This window comes from Leopardus geoffroyi, chromosome B2, assembly GCF_018350155.1.
Source record: "Leopardus geoffroyi isolate Oge1 chromosome B2, O.geoffroyi_Oge1_pat1.0, whole genome shotgun sequence".
NCBI lineage: Eukaryota > Metazoa > Chordata > Mammalia > Carnivora > Felidae > Leopardus > Leopardus geoffroyi.
In genome coordinates, this window is record NC_059332.1 from 23,249,829 (window position 1) to 23,272,658 (window position 22,830).

A 22,830-nucleotide genomic window follows, 5' to 3' on the forward strand; every position below is an offset into this window, starting at 1 on the left:
AGGTGAAACCAAAAGTCTAGAATGGGCTGGAATTGGGTATTTCCCATTCCCCAAGTCAGTTAGGTTCTGTTAGGTAAAACCCAGGTCTGTTAGGCTTTAGTAAAATAGCATCTTTTACGGCAGGCTTTTGTTAAGGAGAACAGAATGCTCTGGATATATTTCAAAATGGTTTCTTTTCCCCTCTTACTGCCAGAAACAGGAGAGGACTTTTCTGAGACTCTGGTGGGGCTTCTGGAAGTAAAATTCATGAAAGCGCAGAGCCCTTCTCCCCAATACAAGGCCCTGGTAGTTTTTAACTCTCACCCACAAGCCTCTAGAAATTCACCTGTTACAGTTTAACTGTTCCTAACAGTCCTGGTGAGGGAAGGGCAGGGGGGAGGGGAGCAAGGGCTGGGCATGGGAGGGCTCTACTCTTGGACTTCTACTTCTGGTAAACCGTGATTCTTGCTATGCACTCCTCTTTCCATTTCTTGGGCCAGCAATTTACTCTGTGACCTCGATTCTCTCATGGATCTGAGAAGAATCGTTGATTTTCAGTTTGTTGATCTTATTTTCTCACTATGAGGACAGGACAGTGGACTTGTAAGGTCTTCACATGTTGTCCCATGAAACTGTTTGGTTTAGTAATGTGTCATTTTGGTGATATTATAGTCCTATTTACAATGCTCAAAACTACAAAAATCTGTTTATTTCAAGTATTTTGTTTATAACATGCTATATGGAAATACTACTTGCATACAGAAAAAACACTCAGCACACATGAGTGTTTAGAAAAGCAGCTAATCCTTCCTACAGTGCCACTCAACCTAGATGTATCTTGCACAGTACATCTGACATTTAAAAATCTCTCTGTTTGGATTACAACGATCTTTTCTTTATAAATAACTTCTAAAACCAGATGTCAGCCAACACAAATATGGCTCCATTAGTCAGTGAAGGCTGCCAGTTAAGCATCTGGATAGCCACCAGCATGCCTCTCCATAATGAAGCCCTTGCAGATGACAGAGTGAGCACCAGCAGAATATGCCGCTTTATTTCTAATGTACAACTCATTTGTTGATGCCATGCAAGGCGGCAGGAGGCAAATGATTTCATTTCATATGAAGCAGGTTCCTATATGGTTGTTTATCATGGTCATTTACCTCTGAACATGCATGTATAACCAGCCCATCATAAGTGTGTTAGGTGTTTGGGTGCCCTCTATTCCCCCTTTCTCCAAAAATCATCTTACTCTTTAGAAACAAAACATTCTTTTCAAAATAATATGCTGCCAATGGTGTATCTTGATGCTTTGGGAAATACATGTTTTGTTGCTAGTATATCATTCTTTCTTTGGAAGATGGGGAGAGCTATCACTTCACCGCAAAAACTTAAGAACTTACTCTTACTATTTCTCAAACTGTGGAATGTTTTTTTTTCCAGATTATATTTTCATAACTTATCTTAGCTCCTTCGTCTTACCATTAAATGAATTTCCCTTCTAACTGTAACTTCTGGCTTCAAAACTTATTTACCTCAGTAAATCTACAGTGAAATTCATTACATGTAATTTATGACTTTAGAATCACATTCACATCAATAGACCAAAATGTCACACGGTGTTTGATTTTACTATGGGGTTCTGCAGGAGTCGCAAACATGTAAAGAGATGAGACAACTATCCACAAAGCTATGATAATGGGGAAAGGTCAGATAACACATACATATAAAGGAATACTCACCTTGTCTGACATTGTCCATCATTATGTGGAGGTCTTAACCCTTATTAACGTTTGTCCAAGATTCTCATAGCAATATTAGTTGTTTATATAATATTCAGACAGACTGTTACTTATCCCAAAAGATTACTCCTAAAATCCAAATAATTTAAACCTTATGTTATGAAAGATTCCTAAACCTCTTCAAAACCAAGAATCCATCAGCAAGATCATCAACCACCAATTATCTCCACCCACAATTTGCCAGCTTTATCATTTCAGATTTTTGTATATTAGATTTTCCTGAAATAGAGCACAACTGAACTTTTGTTACACAGATTGTATTTCTTTCTCAAAGAAATCCAGATTGCTATATAAAAGTTGCCTCAAAAATTCTCAAGAATCTTTTCAGATAAAAGTAATATAAATTCTCAATTCAATTATATGAAAGAGTAATGAAACTTATATTTCCCAAACTGAAATATAAGCTTTTTAGATGCCACTGACCCACAGGGCCAACAGGCCTTCCATGGATCACAAATATGGGGAGAATCCCCTTACTCGATGGCTTAATGCATATAAGATATTCAAGATCATTAATCATTAGAGAAAAAACATCCATTCAAACAGCAGACAAGATATAAGCTCTAACTGAGGAGAAATCAGACTAGAAGAAGTTCACCACATAAGGTCAGTGCTTAGTAGAGACCCAAGAGACTTCCTCAGCTATTCCTTGGAAGGAGAATCCAGCAGTGCTGGTGATCCCTGCCGAAACACAGAAACGACCTACCCCTTCCCCCACATCATCCCTGCTCTCCCTGCTCCCACGGCCTCAATCAAGTGATAACTCCGCTCTGCCCCACACACCCCATCCCGCCCACCACAAGTTCTACTGAATCCATCTCTTCAATACCTCAGGGATCCATCTTCCTCTTTCCATCCCTACTGTCATTGCCTCCATCAGGCCACCTTTATTTATCTAAGGGACCCTTGACTACATTCCCTTAGTCCAGTCTCAGCTTTCTCAATCTATTTTCCCCCAAACAACCAGCAATATCTTCCAAACTACAGGTCTGATCAAGTCACTCTACTGGTGATGCACCTGGATAGCTCAGTTGGTTAAGTGACCAACTTCAGCTCAGGTGATCATCTCATGGCTCATGAGTTCGAGCCCCACGTAGGGCTCTGTGCTGACAGCTCAGAGCCGGAACCTGCTTCAGATTCTGTGTCTCCCTCTCTCTCTGCTCCTCCCCCACTCACACTCTCTCTCTCAAAAGTAAATAAACATTTAAAAAAAATTTTTTTTAAGTCATTCTACTAGAAAAATCATTTAGTGGCTCTTCCATACCAAAAAATGTCTCTGTGGATAAAATCCTTATGCCTCAGCATAATTATACAGACCTCCATAAATTGGCTTGGATGTTCCCAAATTTTGCTACACATGAAAATCTGGGAAGCTTTGCAACTTCCAATATCTTGGCATACCCCATCCCAACTAAGTCACAATGCCTGCAGGCAGGAGCCAAGTATCAGTATTTTTTCATTTCCAAGTGACTCCAAAGTCAACAAAGCTTTGGGAAACAATGCTTCCCTCTAGAGATTCACCTCCTACAACTCTCTGACTCCAAGCCACAAACTAGCCTACCTGACCCATTTTCTGTTTTTCAATAATCCAAGGCTTTGCTGAGGCTATTCCCTGTGAACACTCTTCCCTCAGTTAAGACTTGTACAAATCAATGTCCTAAAAGAGCTCCCAGTACATTTTAGCAGAGTCCTTAAAAAATTCTCTATCAGAAATTACTTTCTGGGGAAACAATCAACAAAACTAAAAGGCAACCTACTGAATAGGAGAAGATATTTGCAAATGACATATCCAATAAAGGGTCAGTACCTGAAAAATACAAAGAACTAATAAAACTCAATACCCAAAAATTAATCCAATTAAAAAAGGATAGAAAACACGAACAGACATTTCTCCAAAGATGATATACAGATGGCCAACAGACCCATGAAAAGACACTCAATATCACTCATCATCAGGAAAATGCAAGCAAAACTACCATGAGATATCACCTCACACCCATCAGAATGGCTAAAATAAATAAAAAACACAAGAAACAGCAAGTATTGGCAAGGATGTGGAGAAAAAGGAACCCTCATGCACTGTTGGTGAAAATGCAAACTGGTGCAGCCGTTGTGGTAAATGGTACGGAGGTTCCTCAAATAATTTAAAATACAAATACCATATGATCTGGGAATCGCACTACTGGATATTTACCCGAAACATACAAAAACACAATTCAAAGGGATACATGCACCCCTATGTTTACTACAGCATTATTTACAATAGCCAAATTATAGGTGCATCCCAAGTATCCATCAACAGATGAATGGATAAAGATGTGGTATATGGTACACACACACACACAGGAATATTATTCAGCCATAAAAAAGAATGAAATCTTACCATCTCCAACAACCACTGAATCCAATGGATGGAGCTACAGTACACTGCCAAGTGAAATAAGTCAGTCAGAAAAAAACAAATACTATATGATTTCACTCATATGTAAAATAAAGAAACAAAATAAATGAACAAGGGAAAAAAGAAAACAACAAGAAACAGACTCTTATCTGCAGAGAACAAACTGATGGTTACCAGGTGTGGGGGTACAGGAGAGAGGGAATTGGTGAAGGGGATTAAGAGTACACTATCATGATGAGCACTGAGTAATGTATAGAATTGTTGAATCACTATATACACCTAAAACTAATATAACATTTGGCATCTTAACTATACTGGAATTAAAATTTACAAAAGGAAAGAATGAATTATCTTCTGGAAATACCCAATCAAGTCACTGACAAGGAAAGCACATATTAAACAGCTATACATACAGATCTGTGCTGTGAAAGTTGTGATGTGTAAGTGGTAAATGCAGTTGGGAATCAGCTAAGACGATAAAGTATGGCCCTAAACCACTTGGCTTTTATCCAATAAATTTTTATACTTTGCTGAAAGAAAGAAAGAAAGAAAGAAAGAAAGAAAGAAAGAAAGAAAGAAAGAAAGAAAGAAAGAAAGAAAGAAAGAAAAAGGAAAGTATAAAACTAGCAGTAAAGTATAAGTGACTGCATAACCAGAACTAGCTGACAACAGTCTCTCTGGGTGTGCACAACCTGGGACCTAGGTAAGGATTTTGTGGCATATTCTAGCCTGGGATTTGTCTGGCATATCCCTCACAGACAAGAATCTCCAAACGTGGGATTCAGATGATTCTCTAGTTAACCATTATCTGTTTAAATAACATTGAGATTTGTTTTTAGGGTATTGGTTGTTTGTATTTTGCTGGTAAGCTTGCTCTGCACTCCTACCACCTTCCAAATATACACACGTACACACACACACACACACACACACACACACACACACACACACATGCAAAATCTCTCTCTGTATCTCTCTGTCTCTCTCCCTCTCTTCTCAAATCTCAGTTAAAGGCCATGCCTATAGGTTCTCTGGCAACTTGTGCTTCCCCTATTATACCACTGAATACACAGTGTTGGGTCTTCCTATTGATCAGACAGCAACCCCACTGAACACCAAGTTCTCTGGAAGCCAGGGGCAAATCCTCCTTGGTAACCACACATCCCCAAAAGGAAGCATCAGATGGAAGCTCCTAAGGAAAGGGACTGCCCCCTCGCCGTTGAACAGCTGTCTCCAGCACATCCAGCACTGGCACATACTAGGCACTCCATTGTTTATTCAAGTCCAGGTTGGATCCCTTAAAAACGATAAATCAATACTTGCCACTGGGGTCTTGAAATTTTGAGAGATGGATCTTTAAGAAAGAACAGCCGGAATAGGAGGCAGGAATAAAGTGCCTCATAATTTCTAGCACATCCTGGAAATTATCCTACTTTTCAAAACCCTCTTCAAAGAGGACATTCCCAGCAGCTACAGAAATGAACCCAATCTTTAAGTTTTGATATTCCCAGTTCTTTCTCCTGTCTTACTATAATACTCTGTACCATTGTTAACGTCTTTTCCAGGTTGGTGATATTGCGCTCCAATGTCAAACAATAAGTCCTCAAATAATAAAGACTATTCCCAGGGCTGTTAGGAAGAATAAGTGAGAATGTTAAAAAATAAAATAAAAAGTCTTCTGGAACACAAGAAAATACTATACAAATGTAAGTTATGAGACTTATGGATTAATAGCAAGCAAAACCCAAAAGAAATTCTTATTGAAATTTTTATACTTTAATTTCTGGGGATAAATGAATGCCATGAATGAAACTGCATCACTTTTGAATTAAAGGCACATTCACAAGGATTGCAGCTTCATTCATAATCTGAATTGCTTCCAGAAGATGGTCCCAAATCATGTGCTTTTTTCTAAATTATCTACCAGTTTCAGACATTGCACACATCTAAAAAGCTCATTAGAAGTCAAAGAGCTTTATGTACCTAAATTTGGTTTGTGGATGAATATGTTTATTGCATAAAACCCATTAACATTCAGAAGACCCTATGATGCATGGAAAATTATTTAAACTAACTTTTACCCCCAAAGAAATCTACAGTGGGTAAATTCACACGGGGCCACAATGGAGATGTTATACCACTATGGATCAGAAATGCATTACAGTTATGCAAGAAGGCAGTCTGTGAGTGGCTTTTTGTCTCTCATTCTGACAGCGAGATCCAATCATGAGCCTCTAGTTCCATCACTTACAAACCTTCAGGTTCTCGGGGCACCTGGGTGGCTCAGTCAGTTAAGCATCCAACTTCAGCTCAGGTCATGATCTCACAGTTCATGGTTCAAGCCCCACATCGGGCTCTGTGCTGACAGCTCAGAGCCTGGAGCCTGCCTCAGATTCTGTGTCTCCCTCTCTCTCTCTGCCCCTCCCCTGCTCATGCTCTGTCTCTCTCTGTCTCAAAAATAAAACATTAAAAAAATTTTTTTTTAATTAAAAAATAAAAACCTTCAGATTCTCACCAACCCCCTCCCACCATGTTTAAGCTTAAAAAGAGGCTGATGGCCCTCTTCTTAGTTAGATAAACCACCAAGATCAAAAATTGAAAAGGTCTCAATCTTAACAGGACTTCATATATCTAAAGAGGACAGGATGAACAAATTAAGTTGATCTGAGTCTCATACCACAATCTAAAAGAAAGTTTTACAGAATTTTTTCTACATAACATTTGTTAAGGAGTGTAGGTATATAAATGTTCTAATACAGAGAAAGAAAACTCTATAAACTCATACTCAGATAACCCCTGTTGAGTTAAAAATAATTGAACAGACTATAAGCACGCGCGCACACACACACACACACACACACACAATTCCAACAGTACCCCCCCTCAATCTCTACCTCAGTTACTTTGTCACCTTTCTTACAACAGTTAATGTTTCCTATTTTGGAAAGAGTGGGGGATTTATTTAATCTATCTATAAAACATTCTCTTCAAGTATTTCTATAAGCAGGGTCATAGGCCACATCTTGCTTTTCATTTAAGAACAACATGCACTGGCATTTTTTCCTCTGTCAGCACATTATACGTACTCCTCACTCTTTGGACAGCTACAGATCATACTACCATTTGGGGGTGCCAGGATTTATTTAACCAGTGCCACACTGAGATGCTCTGGTCTCCCAGGTTTTTGCTATAGCAAATGATGCTGGAATAAGCATCCTTGCCCACATAACTTAGCACATCACTGTGTAAGTACAGAAGGAAGGTGATTTTTTAAAGGTGGGATTCCTAGGGAAAAAAGCATATGCAATCTACTTTGATACTGTCTGTAGATCTTATGTTTTTGTGGTGAGAGTTTCTGTTTGCTGAAATTCTCATGAGCGCTTAGAATTTTATTATTATTATTATTTTTTTTTTTTTTTTGCCTAACTGGTCAAAAATAATACTTCATTGACATATCTGTATATTTTGTATATTGTATATTTTTTCTTAAACTACCAATTCTCTCTCTCTCTCTCTTTCACACACACACACACACACACACACACACACACACACTATTGGATTAATAGTTTTTCATTATTTCATTTTTCATTATGAATTCTTTTAAAATTAAGAATTGTTTAAAATTAAGATAGTTACTGGCAACTCTTTCTTAGCCACGTGTGTTACAAATATATGGCTTAGAGAAAGGTCTTCACCATTCCAAAATTATAAATAAGTCCATCCATGTTTTCTTACATTTTTACTTCTTTGCATTTTCATGCTTTAATCTTTGATCTATATGGAATTCACCTTGGTGTAAAGAATGAAAGAGAAAAAAATGCATTTTGTTTAATCTTGTTTCCCTGAACATTTAAATTATTGGAAAATCTATTTTCTACAGTGGTTTGAAAACCATCATTATCATAATCCAATTTCAGGTCCATTTCAGGTTTACTTCTGGATACTATTTTGTTCTGTTGATCTGTCTGCCTATTGCTTCTTTTGTAGCAAGAAGTTGAAGTTACCCAGTTCCAGCGTTTAAGTAATGATAGCTTCATAACGTATCTTAACATACAGTAAGTCCAGGTGCTGCTCCTTCTTCATTTTCCAGAATTTCCCAGGTTTTTCTCCCATTTTTATTTTTGCAGATGAATTCTGTATCATTTGCCAACTCCCTCCGTAAACAACAAAACTCTTTTGAATTAGGAAAGCACCGATTTTACAAATTTCTAGAGAACTGACCCCTTTCAATATTGAGCCTTCCTTTCTAAACTCTTCCTTTTTCCATTTCTTCAACCCTCCTATCATAGCCCTTTGATTTTAAAGTTTTCATCATATAACTCTTCCACATTTCCTATTCCAAGTTTATCCACAGCTGTTGTAAAAAACCTAGTTTTAAACATATTTTGTTGGATAGGTAATATACAGAAACACTACAAAATTAAAAAGATACAAAGGGATATAAATTAAAAGGTAAAGCTCCCTCCCACCCCTACCCCCCAGCCATCTAGATTTCTTCCCTGGAAATCATTTCAAATCTGCATCAGATGTAAATCATTTTGCTGTTAAGAAATTAGTATGTCATCTCTTTAAACAGAAAAGCTTGAGGCTAAAATGAATCTCACGCACTCCAGGTCTTAACGATAACCCTCGCTCCTGCCAGTCAGCCTGGATTCCTACTTCTCCTTAAATCTTCCATGTCTAATCCACCAGTAAGTCCTAATGCATCTACCCCAGGTTCATCTACTTCTTCCCTAATTCAGCTAGACTACAGAATCAGAGAAGGCAGAGACCCCGCTGACTTCATGTCTGTTTATCCTGTACACAGCACACTGACTGGCACAGAATGTTAATAGTGCACCACTGCCCCATGCATACAAAGTGCCTGATGTAGTACTGCATGTTAGAACAGTAGTCACAATGGGGGCTATACAAAGGGGGGTCTGCAGGTGCCTAGTGCCAACCTATGGTAGGTAAGGACAAAAAAGTAGGTACAAAAATCCTTTTGGAACAATTAGGCTGCCACATTCTTCCAATAATTCACGTTTCTCAAAATTTACAAAAATCAACAACAGAATAGAAATAAAAAATTATGATCTTTTGCCACAGATGGTTTAAGAAGCAGGGGCATGTAAGCCACCAGTATCTCATGCCTAGACTATACTGGTAGGCATCCAATGAGACTCACTGCTTCCTCTCTTGCCTACCTCCAATCCATTTCTACAGTGATCCTTCTAGAGAGTAACACAGAACCACAGCCGTGCAGCTCAAATCCTTCAGTGCTCACCCTCAGCATTCACCAGAACCTACAAATCTCCACATCACTGGGCTCCTTCCCGCTTCTGTGACCTCACCCATTATCTGTTTTGTTATCATCTGGGTGCCAGGCTCTGTCTGCCTTCCCAGGACATACCACTGTCTTTCTGCCTTGAGGCCATTATATGGCACGCTCCCTCAGCTAGGAATACCTGGCCCAGTAGATACTCAATAAACTGAGAAAAGAATTAATGGAAGAAGAATAATTTTATAGCAGGCTACATTCAAAAAGTTAAAAAATTCTCACATCCATGCCCCATTTTTTTGATAAAAATAAAAACCTCACACTCTCCCTTTTAGACTTTTTTTTTTTAAAGATTTATTTTTAAGTAACTTCTATACCCCGTGTGGGGCTTGAACCCACAACCCTAAGACCAAGAGTCACGCACTCTACTGAATGAGCCAGCCAGGCACCCCTTCCTTTACTTCAGTCTTAAAAGATTCTCATATCTTGAAGCAATGTGAGTAGGGTGTAGGTAAGGCAGAAGATAAAGCACAATGTGGGATCCTGTCCTCCCAAAACCAAGTGTGCAGGGCAGCTCTGTGTTCTAACCACCCGCCCTTTAAGATTCCCACACGCACCACCCTTTCCTAACCACCACCCACAACTGTAAGCTGAGCTGAGGTAATTCATAAAACAGGAAATCAAATAATTAACAAATATATGCCAGAATGTTCAAACTCACTGGCAACCAAACAAAAAATTAAAAACTCAATGCTATTATTTTGTTTATCAAGTTAACAAAGCTTAAACAGCAATAATAACCAACATTAATGTGCAGTGTGTGGTTAGTTTCCAATGTTTGGCATTCGTAGTATCAACTTATGGAAAACAATATATACAATATTATACAACATAAAACCCTGTGTATATGTTTTGTGTGTGTGTGTCTGTAACATCAAAATGTTTTATCTTTTTTGACCAGCAATTCAACTCTGAGAAAACACCCTAAAGAACTAATCCTAAATACATACCAAGCTTCATGCATAAAAAGCTCACTAGAGGATAATTTGTAATTGGGAAAATACTGGAGCTGTGCCAATCAATTTCTCTCAGAAGAAAGAGGGAGCCCATCACTACTGACTGAACAGACATTGCACCCAGGTCTGTCTCCATGACTGAGGGGCAGTGCAAAACCCCACTGATGAAAAAGGGCTGAGCCTGTGGTCCAGACACTGCCAGAATAAGCAAATATTTTAGTAACTGCCTCCTGATGAAAAATTCAGGTATCTGTAAAGGAAATTACATAACAAGGAAAAACATGCATTAAGTAGAAAGAAAAAACACTTGCATAAATAGACTGATTACAAGCACATAAAAATTACATATAGGAAAGGAATGGCAGACAATTTTGAAACATTGTAAGTGGCTTGCATTCAACTAGAAGGAACTTGGGTTAATTTTCTCTCTTCTTTCAGTTTTTCCTCATTTTCTAAATTTTTGAGAACAAGCTTATAGTTCCTATCACAAACAAACAAAAAAAAAATTAGTCCCTTTGAGACCAAAGTAAAAAAGTGCCTACCTCAGCAAGTTGTAACAAAATGTTTATCCACAGTGTTAAGAATCTTCTAGCTTCTTTTACTGTATAACCATATTACTGGTTATTGCACAGAAAGCAGTATGGAGCTAGAAACCATCCTGTCCACTAGTCGACAAATAGGATTAACAAGACTATCTTTGTGCTCTCCCAGGAAAAAAGTGGTTTACACTCTGAGACAGTTTTAAACAGTGGCACCATGCATAAAGTAAGCTATTCAGTCATACCAAGGACAAACATTTCTACCCCAAAGTTATAGAAACACAGTAAAAGCCCTCTGAAATGTAAATACTCATAAATTTCAAACCCGATTACCCAGTAGCTATAACTACTGACAGCTTATGTGGTTAACATCAATTTCGAGAGGCCTCAAGCCATTGCAGACTGAGCAGGCTGTAGTCATCCACAAATCATTCAAATCCCAGGGCAGACATCACATGGCTGTTAGAAGGACCCGGAGACTGTTCATTCTCCCTCCTGCTTTGTCTCCTCAGTGGTGCCATTTGGCATTCACCACGGGCACTTCCCTCACTATTAAAGCCTTTAGCTTTAGAACTTCAACTGTGCAAACAAATGTGCTTGTCACATTCAGGATGAGAGGTTACAAAGAGGAAGGAAGAAAAAACACCACACAGACGATGCAACACTGAGGTTTAGATTTCAGTCACACAAGAGAAATCAAGAAACTCAAAGTTAATGCTCCCTTGACAACCTTAAATCTCTACTCCGCACGTATGAATCATAATCAGAGTTTTATTAGGGTCACAATTGCAGCAAATACACACTCAAATCATGTACCACAACTAACACTGAGCATTCTTCCTCTGAAATAAAAAGTTTATATTCAAATCCAGAGATAACGCAAAGCTGTAATTTTGTATGAAACTGAATTTGAATCCCGCGCTATCCCTTGACCTCTATGGCTCTGGACCCTATCTGACTATTGCATCAAGGTCACAATCTCTTTAACACATCTGTGCAGCTACAAGAGAGGGGAAATGTGGGCATATGGCAGAGTAAACTCCAAACATAGATCTGGTGAGGGTATGGGGGGATAGGAGTAGCAAAACAAGTGACCTAAGTTCTGTCAACACCATGTAGTGGAAGGGACACCAGAGCAGGAACCAAAGGACCAGGTCTGAGTTCCCAGTCGTCATCCACTATCTGTATGATCTTGAGGAAGACACTTGGCCTTACCAGGCTGGGTTTCTTCATCTGTTGAACAAGGAGATCCTGTGAGATGATGTGGGAAGTAAAACACACAAGTGAGAGGTCTTTTCCAGCATTACCTTTGTCAGGTAATTTCTCCACCAAAGCGTCCTCCTCCTTTACCCCTGGGAGATCTGCTGCAGGTTTTACATGAGAACCCAGGACCAGTGCAGTCCTGTCAGGTCACTGCAAGGCTTTGGTAGAACTCCTGGGACCACGAGGATGCAGCCTTCATTTCCCCCATTCATTCATTCAGTCAGTCAGTCAGTCAGTCAGTCAGATGACACAAAGCCACCACTACATACATAACATACAAAATAATATGCTAGACAATCCAGGGGACAGGTATAAAAAGTAACGATTTTAAAAAGTACAGTCCCTCTTTAAGGCATTTAATGTTTACAGTCCAATGGGAAACAAAGAATTAGAGGAAACTGTAATGGCACAGATCTAGAACAAATTACTAATGAAGCAAAGTACCTTTCCAGCTGAGGCCTAGATAAGACCTCAAAATCCTCAACACAAGCATTCCATTATGAAAGACTGTAGTTATCAGGTGAGGGAACTGATAGACTGTAGTTATCAGGTGAGGGAAGTTTTGCTGCCCAGGTAGGCCTGCTCCTGAGCATATGCCCAGATACCACCCCTACCTGTCCTAGGACTCCTTCAAATTCCACCTTCACTTCCAAATCATTAGGTATTCTCAGAAAGGAGAGGGCCACTAAGAACCTCATCACAGTGGCTAAAGGTTGTTAACTAACCTTTGCCAATTTTAAAAATTTTCAAAATTCCAGAGAAACAGGAAATACACATAAGTTGCTTTATTCCTTGTCTAACACACTGCAATACTAAACACTGAACTGGACAATTACTACACTGGCATTAGACACCTAATATATTCCTATTAACAAGAATAATGCATAATGTCATTGAGGCTTAAATCAACACACACAGGAATCCATGAGTTTTGCGTGCACACGTGCATACGCGCGCACACACCCACACACACACACACCCTTCTCCTCTCCTACTCTGAGAGGCCACATCCCTAACCCTGGCTAGCCATCTGGGAAACAAATGACTTTGTGATGGCATTGTAAATTGGTTCCACTCCTCTGGAAAGCAATCTGGCAATATGTTTTAGAAGCCATAAAATTCTTCATACTCTTTGACCTAGTAATGCCACACCTGGGACTCTCTCATAAGAATCTAATTCAAAATATGGAAATACTTACACGCACAAAGATATACCTTATGGTGTTATTAATAATTGTGAAAAGGTGGGAGCAATGTACTTGTCAACAACAGAGCTAAATAATTAATGGTACAGTACCACAACAGAATATTATGCAACCATTAAAATGGTAATGATGTAGATTATGTAGCAATAAAGGGGAATGCAGACAGAAAACAACAGGCACAAATATGTAAAAATCATTGCAGAAAAGTTTAAAAACTGATAATCACTGTTTTAGGATGGTAAATGGAGGTGTTTTTTCCCTTTTTATTTCTTATCTTTTTGTCATATAGTATTCTTTTAGGGGTGCTTGGGTGGCTCAGTCAGTTAAGCAACAGACTCTTTTTTCCATGTTATTTATTTTGAGAGACAGACAGGCAGGCGGAGGAGGGACAGAGAGGGAGAGAGAGATCATTTTGACCTGAGCCAAAATCAAGAGTCGGACACTTAACCAACGGAGTCACCTACGCGCCCCTCAGGTGCCCTTAAGTGACTGACTCGATTTCAGCTCAGTCATCATCTCATGATTCGTGAGATCAAGCCTCACATTGGGCTCTACACTGATAGCATGGAGTCTGCTTGGGATTTTCTCTATCCCTGTCATCTCTCAAAATAAACATTTACAAAATAGAGAGAGAGAGAATCCTTTTGAAAAAAATGGAAAGCAGGCTTTTAATCTTAAGAATAAAGAGGAAAGGGGCCACATCAGAGAGTAAAGCCTGCTCTCTTACCCAGAGAGGAAGGGGACCAGAGGCATTTCACACTGCATGAGGGTCTGGAATTCATATGCACAGAGCAGCTTCATGGAGAACCTTCTGGAGGTGTCCCATATTGTCAACGATTACCAAAAAAATGAGCAGTGCCCACCAGCTAACCCCATTCAACTCCCTCCATTATGAGCATCCTGAGGCAGAGAATTCCCCAAGCGCACCACACATGCTGTCAGCTTAGTTCTCTGTTAAAGAGATTTATATGGGGTCATATGAGGCTGTACAATAATTCATTTAAAGGAAATAAGCTCAGATTTTCACATTTGGAGCAATGAGGAATGTCTGTGGCAAGAAATGTAATAATCAGAAAGATGGGGGGAAGAAAGCAGAAACATCTGTCACTTGTAGGGAAGCAGAGTGTGGCAGCAGAGGGTGTGTGTCCCAGGGACAGGAGTCAAAGTAAGAGCAGGACTGGCCTCTCCTGGGCTGACTTAGGGATGAAGGAAGCAGGAAGTCAGGAAGAGTATTTAATCCTAACCAGATGGAAACGGATTTAAACTTGGAGCCATTCAACCCTACATGCAGCTTCAGCCCTGTGTCCAGCCTGGGGACCAGCCCTGGCTGGTCTTGGGGGAATCCAGGCCAGTTTTAAAGGGCCAACACTGAGTGAGTCTTGTAGATTCTCTGCTTTGCAGCTCTTGTGTTCTTGCACTTATCTGTTGGCCAAGCACCTCATTTACAATGCAGTGTCAACAACCAAGTTCTAACCTCTCCTCTATATTTTAATTTCTACTCTAAGGCCCTGCCCTGGAAGACCACAGAGCAACTGACTTCAAATTTAAAATTACATTACCTTCCTCTCTGTAGACCTTGGGAAAATTACTTAATATGTCCAAACCTCAGTTCCTTTATCTTTAAAATCTGTACCTATACCATAAGATCATTATCAGTTTCAAAAGAAATAACGAATGTAAACCATAGTATCAGATGCATCGTAATGCTAAAATAAAAGTTTGCTACACATGCCCTCTTGTTCCTCAACTACTAGCATCTGGCCTGTCTCCCTTCCTCCACTACTCCTGCCCATTAAACGTGAATAGCATGGCCCACTCTCTATTGGTTATACCTTATACCAACCACACACCTGGAAACAGCTTGCCCTCTGGAACCCTACCATCCAAACTGAGACACTCATTTCTGAGCCATGATCTGACTCCACTTTCCCACAGATATAACACCTTAGACAAAGAGGAAGCACACAGCAATCCTTTCAAAGCTGGGATGGTGAGGTCATACTGCCTGCGTTCAAAGCCCTGTTCTTTCACCTGTTAGTTAATGTGACTTTGGTCAAGCTACTTAATCCCTCTGCGCCTCAATTTTCCCATCTATAAAACAGATATAAAACTGTTGTATCAAGTATATTAACAAAATTCTGAGAGCTCTATCTAGCACCTAGGAAACAGGTACATTTTTTAACTTTGACTCCCCATGAGAGTATTTAGGTAGAGGTATTTGGTTAGCTATGTATGCTATCCCATATTAGCAGACAAGTCAAACATGTTTGCTTCTCTCTGGCACTGGCGTAGATTAAGTAGGCTTTCTAGGGTAAAGGCTTGCTATCCCCAGTGTGGTGCACAGACAAGCATTGGCATCACGTGAGCGTTCCTTAGAAACACAGATTCTCGGGACCCATTTAGCCCAACTGAAGCAGAACCATTTTGTATGCCCAAGTCACCTCGGGTTCTTGTGATAACACAGATCTAGGTGGGGAGAGGTACCTGAAACCACTATGTTAGGACCACACATTGGAGTAGCAGGTGCCACAATGAAAAGAGCGCCCTGCATTCCAAAAAGAAAGGGCACCAAGATGTGACAAAACTGTCATCTTGGCATTTATAAGTGGACAAGGAGGGAGATGGGCATGATTGGTAACGATGGAAGAGTGTACAGCTAAGAAGATAAATGGCACAAGGAGCTTCTCACTAAGTTCTTAGAGGGGAGGGACCATGTCTTACTCATCTTGGTTTTTTAACAGAGACTGACTGACATAGAGGAAGTGAATGGCTCACTGTGAGCATCCGACACTAGCTTTACTTTTGTTTAATAATCCCCATTTTCAATAAGATTGGAACGTTTGTTAGTTTTACAAAAAAAAACACCATGGTTTTACTGTTATATTTGTGGCCCCTCCCATCCTACCGTAATATAAAATTTGATTCTACACTTCCTATATGAAGATGCCACAAACTATCATTGAGGGAAGGGAACCATTTCTGAACTGTTCCCCTTAGAAATGGTCCTGGCTTTAAAGCCCCTGAGGGGGCACTGGGACTAGGAGAAGGGGCCGGAAGAACATCCTTCTCCACATGTTGTTAAAGAGAATTTGCTGCCTTTTCATTTCAAACATCTGGCATGTTAAAAACTAAGTTAAGGTGACAGAAAATTAAGTTCCCCATTGTTACAACCCTTGACCTTTTCTTAGTAACATGTGTAACTAATTAGCCCCTGGAGGTCAACAACCAGGGAATAATTAGAGGGAAGGTGATGGAGAATCAAATGAGAGTACAGAGCAGAAAAAAATAATTCCAACTGATCCAAGGTCCCCTTCAGGTCCTTGCAGGGGAGCACAGCCTTCATTTTCTAAGACATCAGAAATGAACAGACGCCCTTGCCTTTGATCAGAGCAATGAGTCCCCCTCACCCATCAGGCCTTCACTCCACCCCTCCACACAAACCTGTCACCAAGGTAATGAACTTAAGAGGAGAAATCCACACAAATGGGAGAAGACAGCCACCTCCCCACTCCAGCCCCCACAACCATTATGAAATTACCTAAATGTGAATGCTAGATCAAACCCAAATGTGCCTCTCTTTGAAAAAACCAAGGAGGATGAATAACAGATGTCCCTACGAGAATTTCCTGCATCACTCTGAATTAGCAGCTATGTATGAATACAAATAAACATAACAACATGTATGCTTATACTACATATATACCTAAGTGCATACACATATACCTGTACAGATTTCTCTGCTCTGCCCGTATCTGCAAGGTTTCGGAGTGGGTCAGGAAGTCCTTGTCCTCCACTACTGGAGTAACACAAACATTTTCTACCCTTAAGTGAGGTCTCTGATACACAGCAGGAAAAGCACCACAGGTCATATATCCTTTCTGCTTCAACCGCTGACAGAGCTCTCATAAACACACAGAATACAAACAATGACGAAGTTAGAAAAATTTTACATCTAAATACTCATTTTTAAAACAAAATCAAAGCAAGGAGAATACTTGGTTCCCCAAACCCCAAATCTCATCTCTGGACTTTGATGAAGTTTCAACCAAATAATCTTAAAGCCACAGTACAACACAGGGAAGAGGGTGCCAGATCCTTCACTGCCTTTTTAAATAAACTCAAAACGGCCCAGGAGAGGCTCAGACAAAACATTCCTCTAAACCAGACTGACTGTGCAGTTTACTCAGATACAGCCAGATTTCCCAAAGTAATGATACGGCTGAGTGTCTAAATGCACAGGCCGGCAGGCACTACAGGTACTAAGGGTCTAAATGAGAAGACTTCCAGAAGTGCAGAAACATCAGCTCCAATGTCACAACAGTCTTCAGTTTACAAAATGAAACTGCCATTAGAACTCAGCGACCTGGAGCTTGCGTTGAAATCTTGGAAAACAGATTGCTGTCTTTCCTCTCTATTCCTAAACTCAAGCCTCTGCAGAATAAGATCTGTCCTCCACAGCAAACAGCACAACACTGTGTGAATATGAAGACATACATACTCCATTAGGATATGAAAATAAATTTCAACCACAGAAAAACAAAACAGAAGAGAGTCCCTTTATCTATAAGAAATATATTCCAGCAAACCTTGCTAATAAGGACAACCAGAGAAAAGACCTTCTGTATCTTCTGTGGTGGTAGAAATCTTAATTAGAGCCCAAAGAAACAGGTACTCAAGAGAAATCAGAACAACAATCCTATACTTTAACCATACATTAGAATTATCCGTAGAGCGTTTTTACAAATCCCAATGGCCAGGGCACCCACCAGACGAATTAGATCAGAATCTCTGAAGTGGGCCTCAGGCCTCATTTTTTCTTCTTTTTTTTCCTTTTTTTTTTTTTTTTTTTTAAGGCATCATCATTTTTTCAAGCTCCCCAGGTGGAGTGCAGTGTACAACCAAGGTTAGGAACCACTGAATTAGTGACTATTCTAAAGATACCTTCCAGATCAGACTGTTCATCTTCGCCGATGGTGAACCCTTGATACAAGGGGACCAGGAGTCTCTATCTAAAGCCAACACCCGGTATAATGCTATACTATACAATCCATTACCCCCAAACCTGGGAGGGCACTTAAGGCCATGCACACCCAGCCACCCAGTCTTAAAATGAAGCACAGAAGTCACCCACCCAGATGGCCTGCCTAGATGAACAGGGTCAAAGAGGCCCCTAGATCTGTTGTTTTCACAGGAGGCCTCCCTGGCAGTGGCAGGAGAGGTTCTGGAGATAGGCCACCCTGAGCCAGCATTACCAAGGAAGGGCACTATTTTCAGAATGCCACAACACCCCCCTAGATGACTACTCTCTGAGGGAGAATGCACACCTCTTAGCAAAACACACAGGGGGATTAAAAAAATAAGTACACTTCCTAGCTCCTCTGGTGAGAAAGCTGGAAATTTCACTGTCATACCCTCGACATTTCCCCCAATTTAAATCTGGCTTGAGATAATTTTGCTTGGTTTTATTTGAAGGCAAACTTTCTGGCAGGAGGAGGCAGAGTGAAGATGTATAAAAAATTCTACCAAAATCATTTCATATTTATTCAAAACATTTAAAGGCAAAACATTGCCCAAGAAATCCGAATAAAAAGAAAACAGAACATACCACATACATCTCTTAAGATAGTATTTTAAATAACAGTTTAAAGTATAAATTTAGAATGGCAGAAAAAAACTATTTAGAGATATTCAAAAATTAGTATCGTTCTACAAAATGTGAAATTTTTTTAAAGACCATTTTTAACAAAACAAGGAAAAAGAAAAAGAAAAACCAACCACTAAATCTAAGAGTGCTTAACTGCCTGGGTCTGAATCCAGACTTGGATACTCTATTAGGCATAGTGCCCTTAATCATGTCTCTAAGCCTCTCTGGGCCCCATCTTACCTGGATAACAAAGGTTCTGAGTTGGACTACAGGGTTCAATTCAGATCTGCACATGTTAGCTGTGTGAGCCCATTCAACCTTTGCACTTCTCTTCCTCCTCTGTAATACTAAAATAAGAATAATACCTACCTGCGATCTGGAAAAAATAGGAAGCCTGGCACACCACTGACGGAAATGCAAACTGGTGAGGCCACTGTAGAAAGTAGTATGGCGGTCCCTAAAAATATTAAACATAGAATTATCATATGAGCCAGCAATTCTACCTCTGGCTATATGCCCAAAAGAACTGAAAGCAAGATTTCAAACATATTTCTACACCCATGTTCATAGCAGCATATTCACATGGGCCAAAAGGTAGAAGCAATCCAAGAGGACATGGACATATAATTGCACAAAATGTGGCACATGCGTACAATGGAATACAGCTCAGCCTTAACAAAGAAGGAAACTGACACAGGCTATAACATGGATGAACCCTGAGGATGTTATGCTGAAATATGCCAGTCACAAATTGACACATATTGTATGATTCCACTTATGTGAGGTCCCTAGAATAGTCAAATTGATAGAGACAGAAAGCAGAATGGTGGTAGCCAGGGGCTTGGCAGAGGAGGGAAGGGGAGGCAGGGCGGGGAGGGTCCAGAGGTAGGAATTAGGAGTTAGTATTTAATGGGTACAGAGTTTCAGTCTGAGGAAGACAAAAAAGTTCTGAGAGGGATGGGGTGATGGTTTACACAACAATGTGAATGTACTTAATGCCACTTAGCTGTACACTGAAGAATAGTTAAGACAGTCATTTTTATGTCTTGTACATTTTGCCACAATAAAAAAATAAACGAAAATAAGAAAGAATAAATAGTCCCTACTTTCTAGAGACATTGTAAAGATTAAATATAAGTAAAGCGTATAGAGAGTGCCCAGCACAGAATAAACCCTCCATAAATATTAGCTACTATCTTATTTTCCTGCTTTTGTTGCTCCTTCCAGTCCCCACTACTGTGTACTACAGAAATAGATGCTCACTGATTACATTCTGATCCCCTCCCCCCTTGGAGCTGTATACCTTCTGCAATGAGACAGTTCCAGTCCAGGCCTTCCTTGTAATAGAAATGCTGCTTCCCTGGGACAAAACTTTCACACAATCAGATAAAGATGAAGAAACCACCTAACTTCACAGTCTTCACACATAAAGCTAAGATGACCACATTTAAATAAAACAAAAACAAACAAACAAACAAAAACCTGATTTTAGTGTCTTCATTTCCTAAATGGATTGTCAGTAATTCTGCCTCAAAAAATGTTCAAAGGCTAATGCTGTCACTTATGTCTGATAGAAAAAAGAAGGAAAGTCTCCCTGCTATTCATAAATGTTCTCCCACTTTCTATCAAAACCAAGACTATTTTACTTCTTTGCTCGATCATTTAAAAAAACTATCAGTATGAAAACTTCCAAGTATACAAAAGTAGAGAGTTCAACTAGCCCTCATATAACCAGCTTAATAACCAATATTAACCTTTTTCACTCTGCCAAAGACTCTACATTCTCTCTCTAAAATATCAGAATAAAAGCACCACAATTGGCTACACTGAAGCAATATTCATCTGTAACAATCACTGTCATCATCATCATCATCATCATCACTACTTTTTGTTACTTTTAAAAGTTCTTTTCTGGCATCTTCTCACCTCCTTTTATTTTTTCCTTTGAAACTACAAATAATTTCAGTATCTACCTTGCCAAGATAATTGTAAGAATGTAGCATACGTGAAAGTGCATAGCTTGGTGTCTAACACATATTGGTTCCCTGAGAAATACTCGTTCTCCAAAACCACCATCTCATCTTGCTCCATGATGAGAGACACCCCCACATATCCTTCTCCATGCTTTGTCCCTTCTTTGGGGAAGGAAGTGTTTCCTAACGCTAGTCCTATTCCTTCTTGTACCCCTGCCTCCTTCTAAACCAGGAACTCCAAACACAAATGACTAACCACAAATCCAATCACTGAGAAGACCCCAAATATAAAGACAAAGAAGGTAAATAAATTGAACTGATAAATGCATTCAACATTTAGGGTACCAGTCCCTAAATTAAAAATAAAAAACATACCCAATTTGTGCCTATATGTTATTTAACAGAAAAATCAGGCTAGACTTACTAATGCAAGTCATTCCCGTGTGTGTGTGTGTGTGTGTGTGTGTGTGTGTGTGTGTGTGTCTATATTTTAAACGTTAAACTCTTTTTTGATGATCTAAGAAGTTTTAAATGCTGATGAGATTCATTTCCTTGCAGTACTTTTCGCCCATGGCAAACCTGCCACCTCTAATTTGTTTTAAAAGGAACTGTAATCACCCAATCAATCATACTCTTGACCTTCAGCCTTTAAAGTCACTTCACTGTGGTCAAAATTGGCTCTAAAAATTCATGTTGTAACAGTGCTACTGTCCTCAAGCTCCAAAATGCCAATGACAGGAATATAATTTGAGTAAACCCTCTGGTAGAAGAAAAAAACAGCACATGGAGTTTCCAGTTTGTCTTCTACCAGGATTCTTTAAATAAAAGTGAATGTCTATGATATTATTAAGTAATAACTTTTCCTCCACTGGGGTTTAAAGACTTATAAATCACCCAAGTTTCTATGCAGTGAAACTAGTTTCTTCATCATAAAAACCACATGGCTTTCTTTTGGTTTTAAATAACTTATCTTTCTTTATGGGGAGGTACAGAATGACCAAGTAATAATCTTTCCAGTTCTCACCTTCTCTTCTCCTAGCACACACTCAATCTTCACCTCATTGGCATCCATCTTTCTTGCTTGTATCCTATTTCAATGGAAAAAGGATCTTTCTTCTTGCATAGGCCAAAGCATTATGGCTTATTAATTTCAACATACAAAAATGCTCAAGTTTCTTCCATGACAACAACAAGCACCCACACAAACCCATCCAGCTACAAGTCCCCTCTGGCATTGTCTGTCCCCCTATTTCTTAAGAAGGCACTGAGGCTTAAACATTAAGTCCATACTATCTTCATTTCCTCAATCCAATGAACTATAGGTTCTATGTCCCACTGCAATAGAAATATCTTCAGTAGTGTCTCCAATGGCCTTCCAGTTATTCAATCCAGTTACTTTTCAGTGCTTATCTCACTTGAGGTCTCTGTAGCATTTGACATTACTGGTCACATCCTCTTCCAAAGCATGCCTTCCCTCAGTTTTTTTGGCTTTCTCCTGACCTTCCTCCTACCTCTTTGAACACTCCTACTCAATCTCCTTCAAGGACTCATATCCTCCAATCATCCCTATTAGTCAATGACCCCATCTTCAGCCCTGTTCTCTTCTATATCTACTACATACCATTCTTGGTCCCTTTTGAATACCACTGACTTCAGTTACCAATTATGTGTCAAGTTCTGTCAGATCTCCGTATTTCCATCTCTGGTCTCCCTCATGAGCTCCAGTTTACACATGCAGGACTTCT

The 22,830-nt window shown here is 39.6% G+C and overlaps 1 protein-coding gene across 33 annotated transcripts in view; it reads right to left on the reverse strand.

The window, feature by feature from the left end:
• Positions 1–22,830, reverse strand: part of FARS2 (phenylalanyl-tRNA synthetase 2, mitochondrial) — a 623,580-nt gene that overhangs the window by 549,144 nt on the left and 51,606 nt on the right. For 27 of the 33 annotated variants that reach the window (XR_006717077.1, XM_045497529.1, XM_045497536.1 and 24 more), the window contains exon 2: positions 19,482–19,569. The exons of 4 other annotated variants lie outside the window; for them this stretch is intronic. The gene's annotated coding sequence lies outside the window, so the exon portion shown is untranslated. Of the gene's footprint in view, positions 1–1,721; positions 1,851–19,481; positions 19,570–22,830 lie in introns of all 33 variants that reach the window. 2 more of the 33 variants (XM_045497507.1, XM_045497509.1) reach the window with 1 other exon arrangement.